Source organism: Balaenoptera acutorostrata, chromosome X (genome assembly GCF_949987535.1).
Source record: "Balaenoptera acutorostrata chromosome X, mBalAcu1.1, whole genome shotgun sequence".
Taxonomy (NCBI): domain Eukaryota; kingdom Metazoa; phylum Chordata; class Mammalia; order Artiodactyla; family Balaenopteridae; genus Balaenoptera; species Balaenoptera acutorostrata.
In genome coordinates, this window is record NC_080085.1 from 10,753,810 (window position 1) to 10,765,515 (window position 11,706).

Genomic DNA, 11,706 nt, shown 5'->3' on the forward strand with positions numbered 1-11,706 from the left:
AAAACAATTAAGAAAATGGTAATAGGAACATACATATAGATAAATGTAAATGGAAATGGATTTTAATGTACCTTAAAATGTAAATGGATTAAATATAAATGGATTAAATGCTCCAACCAAAAGACATAGACTGTCTGAATGGATACAAAAACAAGACCTGTATATACGCTGCCTACAAGAGACCCACTTCAAAACTAGGAACACATACAGACTGAAAGTGAGGGGATGATAAAAGATATTCCATGTAAATGGAAATCAAAACAAAGCTAGAGTAGCAATTTTCATATCAGACAAAATAGACTTTAAAATAAAGACTATTACAAGAGACAAAGAAGGACACTACATAATGATCAAGGGATCACTCCAAGAAGATATAACAATTGTAAATATTTATGCAACCAACATAGGAGCACCTTAATACATAAGGCAAATGCTAACAGCCAGAAAAGGGGAAATTGACAGCAACACAATCATAGTACGGGACTTTAACACCCCACTTTCACCAATGGACAGATCATCCAAAATGAAAATAAATAAGGAAACACAAGCTTTAAATGACACATTAACAAGATGGACTTAACTGATATTTTTATGACATTCCATCCAAAAGCAACAGAGTACACTTTCTTCTCAAGTGCTCATGGAACATTCGCCAGGGTAGATCATATCTTGGGTCACAAATCAAGCTTTGGTAAATTTAAGAAAATTCAAATCATATCAAGTATCTTTTCTGACCACAATGCTGTAAGACTAGATATCATTTACAGGAAAAAAACTAAAAATACAAACACATGGAGGCTAAGCAATACACTACTAAATAACCAAGAGATCACTGAAGAAATCAAAGAGGAAATCAAAAAATACCTAGAAACAAATGACAATGAAAACACGATGACCCAAAACCTATGGGATGCAGCAAAAGCAGTTCAAAGAGGGAAGTTTATAGCAATACAGTCCTACCTCAAGAAACAAGAAACATCTCAAATAAACAACCTAACCTTACACCTAAAGCAATTACAGAAAGAAGAACAAAAAAACCCCAAAGTTAGCAGAAGCAAACAAATCACAAAGATCAGAGCAGAAATAAATGAAAAAGAAATGAAGGAAAAGATCACAAAGGTCAATAAAACTAAAAGCTGGTTCTTTGAGAAGATAAACAGAATTGATACCCATTAGCCAGACTCATCAAGAAAGAAAGGGAGAAGACTCAAATCAACAGAATTAGAAATGAAAAAGGAGAAGTAACAACTGACACTGCAGAAATACAAAGGATCATGAGAGATTACTACAAGCAAGTCTATGCCAATAAAATGGACAACCTGGAAGAAATGGAAAATTCTTAGAAAAGCACAACCTTCCAAGACTGAACCAGGAAGAAATAGAAAATATAAACAAACCAATCACAAGCACTGAAATTGAGACTGTGATTTAAAATCTTCCAACAAACAAAAGCCCAGGACCAGATGGCTTCACAGGCGAATTCTATCAAACCCTTAGAGAAGAGCTAACACCTATCCTTCTCAAACTCTTCCAAAATATAGCAGGGGGAGGAACTCTCCCAAACTCATTCTATGAGGCCAGCATCACCCTGATACCAAAACCAGACAAAGATGTCACAAAAAAACCTACAGGCTAATATCACTGATGACCATAGATGCGAAAATCCTAAACAAAATACTAGCAAACAGAATCCAACAACACATTAAAAGGATCATACACCATGATCAAGTGGGGTTTATCCCAGGAATGCAAGGATTCTTCAGTATACACAAATCAATCAATGTGATACACCATATTAACAAATTGAAGGATAAAAACCATATGATCATCTCAATAGATGCAGAAAAAGCTTTTGACAAAATTCAACACCCATTTACGATAAAAACGCTCCAGATAGTAGGCATAGAGGGAACTTACCTCAACATAATAAAGGCCATATATGACAAACCCACTGCTAACATCGTTCTCAATGTTGAAAAACTGAAACCATTTCCACTAAGATCAGGAACAAGACAAGGTTGTCCCCTCTCACCACTATTATTCAACATAGTTTTGGAAGTTTTAGCCACAGCAATCAGAGAAGAAAAAGAAATAAAAGGAATCCAAATCGGAAAAGAAGAAGTAAAACTGTCACTGTTTGCAGATGACATGATACTATACATAGAGAATCCTAAAGATACTACCAGAAAACTACTGGAACTAATCAATGAATTTGGTAAAGTAGCAGGATACAAAATTAATACACAGAAATCTCTTGCATTCCTATACAGTAATGATGAAAAATCTGAAAGAGAAATTAAGGAAACAGTCCCATTTACCATTGCAACAAAAAGAATAAAATACCTGGGAATAAACCTACCTAAGGAGACAAAAGACCTGTATGCAGAAAACTATAAGACATTGATGAAAGAAATTAAAGATGATACAAACAGATGGAGAGAGATACCATGTTCTTGGATTGGAAGAATCAACAGTGTGAAAATAGCCATACTACCCAAAGCAATCTACAGATTCAATGCAATCCCTATCAAACTACCACTGGCATTTTTCACAGAACTAGAACAAAAAATTTCACAATTTGTGTGGAAACACAAAAGACCCTGAATAGCCAAAGCAATCTTGACAAAGAAAAATGCGGATGGAGGAATCAGGCTCCCGGACTTCAGACTATACTGCAGTAATCAAGATAGCATGGTACTGGCACAAAAATGGAAATGTAGATCAATAGAATAGGATAGAAAGCCCAGAGATAAACCCACACACATATGGTCACCTTATCTTTGATAAAGGAGGCAAGAATATACAATGGAGAAAAGACAGCCTCTTCAGTAATTGGTCCTGGGAAAACCAGAGAGCTACATGTAAAAGAATGAAATTAGAACACTTCCTAACACCATATAGAAAAATAAACTGCAAATGGATTAAAAACCTAAATGTAAGGCCAGACACCATAAAACTCTTAGAGGAAAACATAGGCAGAACACTCTATGACATAAATCACAGCAAGATTCTTTTTGACCCACCTCCTAGAGAAATGGAAATAAAAACAAAAATAAACAAATGGGACCTAATGAAGCTGAAAAGCTTTTGCACAGCAAAGGAAACCATAAATAAGATGAAAAGACAACCCTTAGAATGGGAGAAAATATTTGCAAATGAAGCAACTGACAAAGGATTAATCTCCAAAATATGCAAGCAGCTCATGCAGCTCAATATCAAAAAAACAAACAATCCAATCCAAAAATGGACAGAAGACCTAAATAGACATTTCTCCAAAGAATATACACAGATTGCCAACAGACACATGAAAGGATGCTCAACATCACTAATCATTAGAGAAATGCACATCAAAACTACAATGAGGTATCACCTCACACCAGTCAGAATGGCCATCGTCAAAAAATCTACAAACAATAGATGCTGGAGAGGGTGTGGAGAAAAGGGAACCCTCTTGCACTGTTGGTGGGAATGTAAATTGGTACAGCCACTATGGAGAACAGTGTGAAGGTTCCTTAAAAAACTAAAAATAGAACTACCATATGACCCAGCAATCCCACTACTGGGCATATACCCTGAGAAAACCATAATTCAAAGAGTCATGGACCACAATGTTCATTGCAGCACTATTTCCAATAGCCAGGATATGGAAGCAACCTAAGCGTCCATCGACAGATGAGTGGATAAAGATGTGGCACATACACACAATGGAATATTACTCAGCCATAAAAAGAAAGGAAAGTGAGTTATTTGTAGTGAGGTGGATGGACCTAGAGTCTGTCATATAGAGTGAAGTAAGTCAGAAAGAGAAAAACAAATATCATGTGCTAACACATATATGTGGAATCTAAAAAAATAAATAAAAGGTTCTGAAGAACCTAGGGGCAGGACAGGACTAAAGATGCAGACGTGGAGAGTGGACTTGAGGACACAGGGAGGGGGAGGTGTGGGCTGGGAAGAGGTCAGAGAGTGGCATGGACATATATATACTACCAAATGTAGAATGGATGGCTGGTGGGAAGCAGCTGCATAGCACAGGGAGATCAGCTCAGTGCTTTGTGACCACCTAGAGGGGTGGGATGGGGAGGGTGGGAGGGAGACACGAGGGAGGGGATATGGGGACATGTGTATATGTCTGGCTGATTCACTTTGTTATACAGCAGAAGCTAACGCACCATTGTAGAGCAATTATACTCCAATAAAGATGTTGAAAAAATAAAATAAAATAAAATACTAAATACAAGTGGCCAACTTAGATGAAAGATTAGTTATATAACTCAATGTATTTCCTAGGAATATTAACTGAGATATAAAATAATTGACCCAGATATTCACCTTCAAGTTAATCCAAATGCAATCTGTAAGGGAGCTTAATCATGGTTATAATTAATATTTTGCAGATGGAAATGTCTGTAAATGAAAGACCATAAACAACAGCAATGTTAATGCTTCAATATTTGATCTCTTCCTAGTTTTTACTTTCAAAGTTGGGTGTTTTTCCCCTATATTTTAGAAGGCTTTGAGAAATGGAATATTGCCTGCCATATCAGTAAACAAAGGATGTCACAGTCATCAGTGATTGCAGCCAGGTGAGCGGGTGAGCCCTGAGGGAACTCAGGAAGGTAAGAATACCTGCCATCTGGCAGCCATCAGACTGCAGCCACTCCCCGCGGTGAGCCCTGAGGAAACTTAGGATGTGAAAACACAGGATACTGGCCCCAGATAGCTGAGGTGCATATCAAAGGAAGGATTTCAGTGAGCCCAGACTCTTGCATCTTTCCATACATAGAAAAACGCTAAATTCCTTAACTTGAGATATCTGGTTTTCTTTAATTAACAATAATATTTTGACGTTCAGAACTACCTGCCCTTTGTTGCAAAACTTCTATATATCCTGCCTCCCCCTTCGCCTCCTCCTCGGAGCAGTTCTCTCAAGGTTACTTGAGATGCTGCCTTCCGGGCTTGAAGTCCTAAAAATTCCCGCCGAATAAAACATAACTCTCAACCTTTAGGTTGTGAATTTTTTTTTAGTCAACAGATTCAAGAAATTGTATATCACTATACAAGTTTCTTTCACTTGGAGAAATGCGATGATTTGAGGTTCCACAGGTGGTCTTCTCATGGGAGGGGCAACAGGAGGGAGAAGTGGGGGGGGGGGTGGAGACCAGTCTTTCATCACTATCATCATCTTCCACAAATGTCACACCTTCCCTTGGTAAGGTGACTTGCTGCTTAGCCTCTTTTTTAGCTGAATTAATCCCCTCATCAAAGGGTAATAGTTGGAGTGTCTACACACTTTGATTTTTCTAAATATTTCTGACTTCAAACATATGTATCACGTGAACCCTTTTGGACCCAAGAAGTAGAATCCACCTTGGCAAAAGGAGAAATTATTGGCTCCTGTTAATCAATGTTAAGGTCAGAGGCATAGCTAGGTCTCAGAGAGGACAGGAACCAAGAATCTGAATTTCAAGTTTTCTCCATCTTTTGCCAATATTGATTTCATTCTCTTTTTTCTTTAGATTGACTTTTTCCATAAGACAGAAACCATGGTTACTGGCCAGTCTTGGGTTCACATTTCTCCAGCCCCACCTTCCAAGGGAGAGAGATTGCCTTCTTTAAGCCCTATTTAGAAAATACCAAGGAAATTTTCTGATTGCCCTTTCTTGGGTCGTGAGTTCACCTATGAGGTCAGGGTGGATGGGGTATTAAGATAGTTGACTAAAAAAAATATTCACAGCATAAAAGTTGAGGGTTTATGTTTTATACGGCAGACATTTTTAGGACTTCAAGCCCAGGAGGCAGCATCTCAAGTAACCCTGAGAGAACTGCTGCGAGGAGGCGAGGAGGAGCCAGGATATATAGGAGTTCTGCAACAAAGGGCAGGTAGTAGGAACAAAAGATTACTGTTAATAAAAGAAAACTAGATGTCTCAAGGAATTTAGTGCTTCTCTGTGTATGGGAAGTTGCGAGAGTTGGACTCACTGAAATCCTTCCTTTGATATGTACCTCAGCTATCTGGGGCCATTATCCTGTGTTGTCACATCCTGAGTTTCCTCAGGGCTCACCGCGGGGAGTAGCTGCAGTCTGATGGCTGCTAGATGGCAGGTATTCTTTTCATTCCCCAGTTCCCTCAGGGCTCTCCCGCTCACCGTTGGCTGGTGGCTGCAGTCGCTGATGACTGTGACATCCTTTGTTTACTGATATGGCAGGAAATATTCCATTTCTCATTTGCTCCTCTTGATCCGAAATTCGACCAATATTTTTTTTTTACCATTTATTTATTGATTTGGCTGCACCAGGTCTTAGTTGCAGCATGCGGGATCTTCATTGCTGCATGCGGGATCTTTAGTTGCGGCATGCGGCGTCTTTAGTTGTGGCATGCGGGATCTAGTTCCCTGACTAGGGATCAAACCCGGGCCCCCTGTGTTGATAGCGTGGAGTCTTAGCCACTGGACCACCAGGGAAGTCCCTCGACCAATATTTAGGAGACATTTCATGACCAGATTTTGTCCCATGGCGCTGGGAGGCTCGTCCCAAATCAGGCGGAAATTCTTGTTGATAGGCCACTCCAGGTGCTAATTTCTGGATTAGACCCTGTTGATAATTAAAGATTCTCTGGATCCTCTGTCTTACTACTCTATTATGATCCAGGAAATGTTTTCCCTTGTTGCTTCTTCCCATACCTAGAATCACACTATTACAATTATTCTATAAAACTCATAAACGTGATCTATTTCCTCAAGATGTTTAGCCATCATCAATTTTGTTGGAGGCCTGGTTACACATTGGGTACTGTAAGAGACAACAATCTTATAAAACAGACAGGATATAAGTAATGCAGCTAGTAACATTGGCAAAGTCATAGTGTAGCAGGGAGACACAAATCATAAACAATTTGGAAATAAAGAACATATTAAAACAATGATTAGTATAACTAGTTATAATCCAGTTGTAATAAAACATCAAGTCCACAGGAGAGCCAGATGGAGAAGCCAAATTCTGGAAGGATCAGGTAGACAGAAATAGAGAAATGTTTCATCTTTGTTTACAAAGGTATACTTTATCAACTTGTTGTAGGTCATAGCATAAGAGGAAGGTTTTAGTATATTTCACAAAATGTCATGATGTTATAAATCATATTCATCAGTTCATTTGGTCCTGTGTAATTAATTACTGTTGATCTGGATGAAGTCATCAGGTTTTCCAGTAGAGTTTTGTCATTTGTTACCCAGTTCAGTGGTATTTTCTAAAGGCTATCAGAAACTTATATTTGTTTAAAAAGCCCTTTTTATGAGTCTTCTTGAAAATCTTCATTTTGTAAAAGCATCAGTGTTAAATAATGATTATCTATAAAAGACAAAACTTAAAATAGCAAGGTTAAAGATTTGAGTACAATGCAATTAGCAAGAAACTTGGATATTTCTGTGATATAACATTTTAAGATAATAACTAGAATTATGACTGATAACATTGTATCAGGGCATATCAGATTTTAGGAATTCCATTTAAAATTTGGAATATCTATATTAATGACATTTATGCATACACTATAACATAAGGTTCATTTCCAACCACTTAACAATGTTTTTGAAGTAATTTAGCATACCAAATGAACTTAGTTTGACATTCCTCTCTGAGATGTGTCTCAGAGATGTTCCTTCAAAGCACCCCAGAGTCAGCTGGAGGGTAAAAGAGCTTTAGTTAGATTTTAATATTTGGGAAGTTTGTTAAAAATATCAAAAAGGTTTTAAAACACAACAGGATCATAGGTCATTGTGAAACAATACTTATTCATTTAACCAAAGTCACAAAAAGATTTAAAAAAAAACAAGTACAGATCACTTAAGGGTACAGAAACTCACACATTCTGTTATCAAAAAGAAGCACTCTAAGAAACTTCATTCAAATTCCAGTCTTGTACTAGCTTACTTAACAACAAAACAAATTTACTTAATTAACTTTAATCTAAATTTAGTTAATCCTGGCCATGAATAAAATTTTTTTCCTCAATAAAATGTAATTCCATTCCTCATACCTTCTTTACTGAAAACACACATTCTACTTTCCTACTGTATACTGAAATGTTTCCATATTATTCCTATTAGCTTTAATTACATGTTTAAATTAGAATCCTCAACTCTTAAAAACATTAATTTCTAGTGAAAGCTAAGAAGTAAGCAATTATGAACTGTCTTTTACATTAGCATTCTGTAGTTTGGTGAACATAAATATCAGTGATAATTTCTAAAAACATTTGTTTTCTTATAGAGAACATCCCAGGGTGGCCCCAAACATATTCATTAATAGTCCTAAATACCTTTAGTTTCTCTGTTTAGTAATTGATGTCTCAGTATCTTATTTTTTTTTGGAAATGACCTAGCTATTCAGCAAATTTCCATCACTTAAATGAGCAGAACTCTAGAACTCTAAGTTAACAAATTATCTGGAGAGATCATTTTAAGGAGACATTTCTAAAACATAGTTAATTTTAGAGAGTTTACCCAAAAGCTCTTAATCTCATTTACATTTACTTAAAGTTTTATCATATCAAATTATTTGCCTTGCAACAGATATAATAAGGTCTTATTTGACTTTTATTAGACCTAGGTACAATAAAGTATTATACTTAATGTTGATGACTCTAAAGACATGTCTATATTGATTAGATCAACAAACTTAAACTAACTTTAATACCAGGTATCAACTTAATATTAAATATTTCACAGTTCATGTGAACCTGAAAGTCATTTTGGCCAGTTCTTTTATATTTAATTTGTAAGCAGTTACTTTTAAATTGAGCTCTTTATAAATTCAATTTTGATAATGCTTTTCAGAGGTAGAGATATCTCACATGTATAATGTGTACACAGACATATAATATAAACAGGCAAAACTAGAGATCCCATGGCTTCACTTTAAAAAAAACAGTTATGAATCAGGTATTACAATATAAACTTACGGTTGACAAAGAACAGTTGGAATACATTAAAGTTGCTTGCTCAGATGACTAAGGCTTTACTATTTGTAAAGCTTGGCTGAGGGAGCATTCCCAGTGGTCTGAATTTTAAAACTGCCACTTTGTCCTTTTTTTTTCCACTTGGTTTCAGGTCTTGCCTGATTGAGCTAATTAGGCTCAGTCTCAGGTCCTTATGGCCTATATTTACATTTCTGGTTTGTAGAGGTTTGCAAGAGAAAGACAGTTGCTTTTTGTTCCCCAAAGAATGGGTCTGTCACCTAAAGGATACTAAAAGACTGATTTGCCCAACTTTTCAGTGAGAAGATTTCTAACTAAACAGGAATATACAAGCTCTGTGTTCTAGAACTTTAGAGTTTAATTTATCATGCCTTCAAGGCTTATATAAGGCATTCAGCAAAGACCTTCATTCTGAGTTTACAAGTTAAACCCAGAGTAAAATCACTATTTTTATTTTTATCAGCCCTTGAAAGTTAGTTCCCAGTTTTTACTTTTTTGAATGGCTCAGGTGCCCCTATTGGTTTCCTTTAGTATGTTTATTATTTCCTGAGGGGCAGATCTATATGCCCTTTCTTATAATAGTATAACCAAGCAGGACTCTATGGGGTCTTCCTAGAACAGGCCTTTCCCCATATCCTCTGCTTTAGCTCCTCTCTGAGGTACCTAGATAACAGTATTTGGTGTACATTTACTGAGTTGTTTTGCAGATGTGAAAACCCCCCTACCAAATGGAAGATATTAACTACTTGATGACTATGAGCACATAGCCCCAGGCCTCCTGGAACCTAAAGACTGATAATGTTAACCCTTATGACACTGCCCTGTTACCTCACCATCAGCCAGTCAGAGAATTGTGCATGAGCTGATCACATACCCTGCGACCCACCCCGCACCTGGCTTTTAAAAATGCTTTGCCGAAACCCTTCCAGGAGCTTGGGGTTTTTTTAAAACATGAGCCACCCGTCTCCTTGCATGGCCCTGCGATAAACCTTTCTCTGCTCCAAACTCCAATGTTTCGGTTTGTTTGGCCTCACTGTGTGCCGGGCTTGGCCTCACTGTGCGTCGGACACATGAACTTGCACTAACAATTGTAGCGAGCCAGCCAGGAGTCCAGGCCGGCAGGGAGACCCCGGCCAGGGGCAGCCCCTTCCCTGAGCCCTCAGCAGCTGCCAGAGCCCATTTTTCTCCAGGGATCTCGGAAGGACTGTCCCCGACAGCTGCCAGCTGCCCACAGCACAAGGCTGTTTGGAGCCCAGAAACGTCTGGAGCTGCACTCCACGTTTGATGTCACTGGGGGTGAGTCGCTCCAGCTTGAGTAGGCTGGGAGTTCTCTCCACTTTATTTGGGCTGCTCCCCTTGTGGGAAGTGAGCCACTGGGTCCACTCTCTTTCAAGAGCCAGGCCAGTCTGTTTGGAGGCCTCCGTCTGGGAGTGGAAGTGGAATTTTAGGCTACACCTCCTCTGATTTTCTGTCTGTGCAATCATAGCTTATTTTTTGTTTGTGTTTTTATGTGTATCATTTTGAGCTACTCATGGTCCATTCTCTTTTGGGAGGCAGGCCACTCTGGAGGCCTCCGTCTGGGAACGGAAGTAGAATTTCTGGGCTACATCTCATCTGATCCTTTGTTTGTGGGACCATGTTTGTTGTTTGTATGTGTGTTAGTACTTGCATTGGCCAGTTGAGACGTCTTTGGTGAATAATGGGGCTTGTGTCTGATGACACCAGGGTATCCTTCCCTATTGCATTGGTTTCACCTGTGGTGGAATCTTGGTTGGGATTTTCCCTTTTGGACTAGCCTTGGTCATTCATTCAGCTTTATCTCTGATGGAGCATTGGTTGGGGTTCTCCCCTTTTGGACTGATGGGACATTGGTTGGGAATCTTCCTTTTAGGGGCTAGAGAACTGTGACCTTGAGAGACTGATTTCAATTGTTGTTTGCTTGATATTTGATAACATGGGCCATGAATAATTAAGTATGGTTGATCAGACCTCTGTTCCATCATATAGTCCCCTGGTGTATTTTTGCAAAATTAGGAGATCTTTAGCTATGCTCCCATAAATGAAAGAAAATGCCTGAATACTCCCTGAGATCTAGAGACCAAAGGCCCCTAATGGCTTGGCCATTACATCAAGGTGGGTCTTTTGCAATTACTTTTATCTTGCGGGGGTGGTTTCTGTGTATGTGAATGAGTGTCTCATACCTGAGTCTAAATCCCTTTCTCTCTTCCTGGTTTTGCTGAAAGTGGGGCATGCAAATGTGAGTGGATGATTACTGTTATTTGTTTGTTTAAACTGAAGTGGATATTTGGGAACTGGAAAAAAGAAAGTTCCCTGAAAATAACCCAAGATGGCTAGGTTTGTATAAGCAGTTAGAGGAGGAATTTGCATTTCTCTTCCTGTGCCTTTGAGATGTAAATGATCTACCTGGGCTCTCTGGAGCTTATCTAATCAATCTGTGTTGCTTGGAACTGAAGGGAAAAAAGAGAATGCAGGAATAACATTAAAAAAAAAAAACAAAAAAAAAAACCTCAACCTCAAAACTGCTGGGAATGCTCCCTCAGCCAAACTTTAATTCATAAGCTTCTTTAAGGGTTCATCAAGAAGAAATAGTAAAGCCTTAGTCACCTGAGCCAGCAACTTCAATGTATGCCAACTGTTCTTTGTAAGCTAGTAAGTTTATATTGTAATACCCAATTCATAACTGAGTTTTTTTTTTTATTCAAACAGAAAGT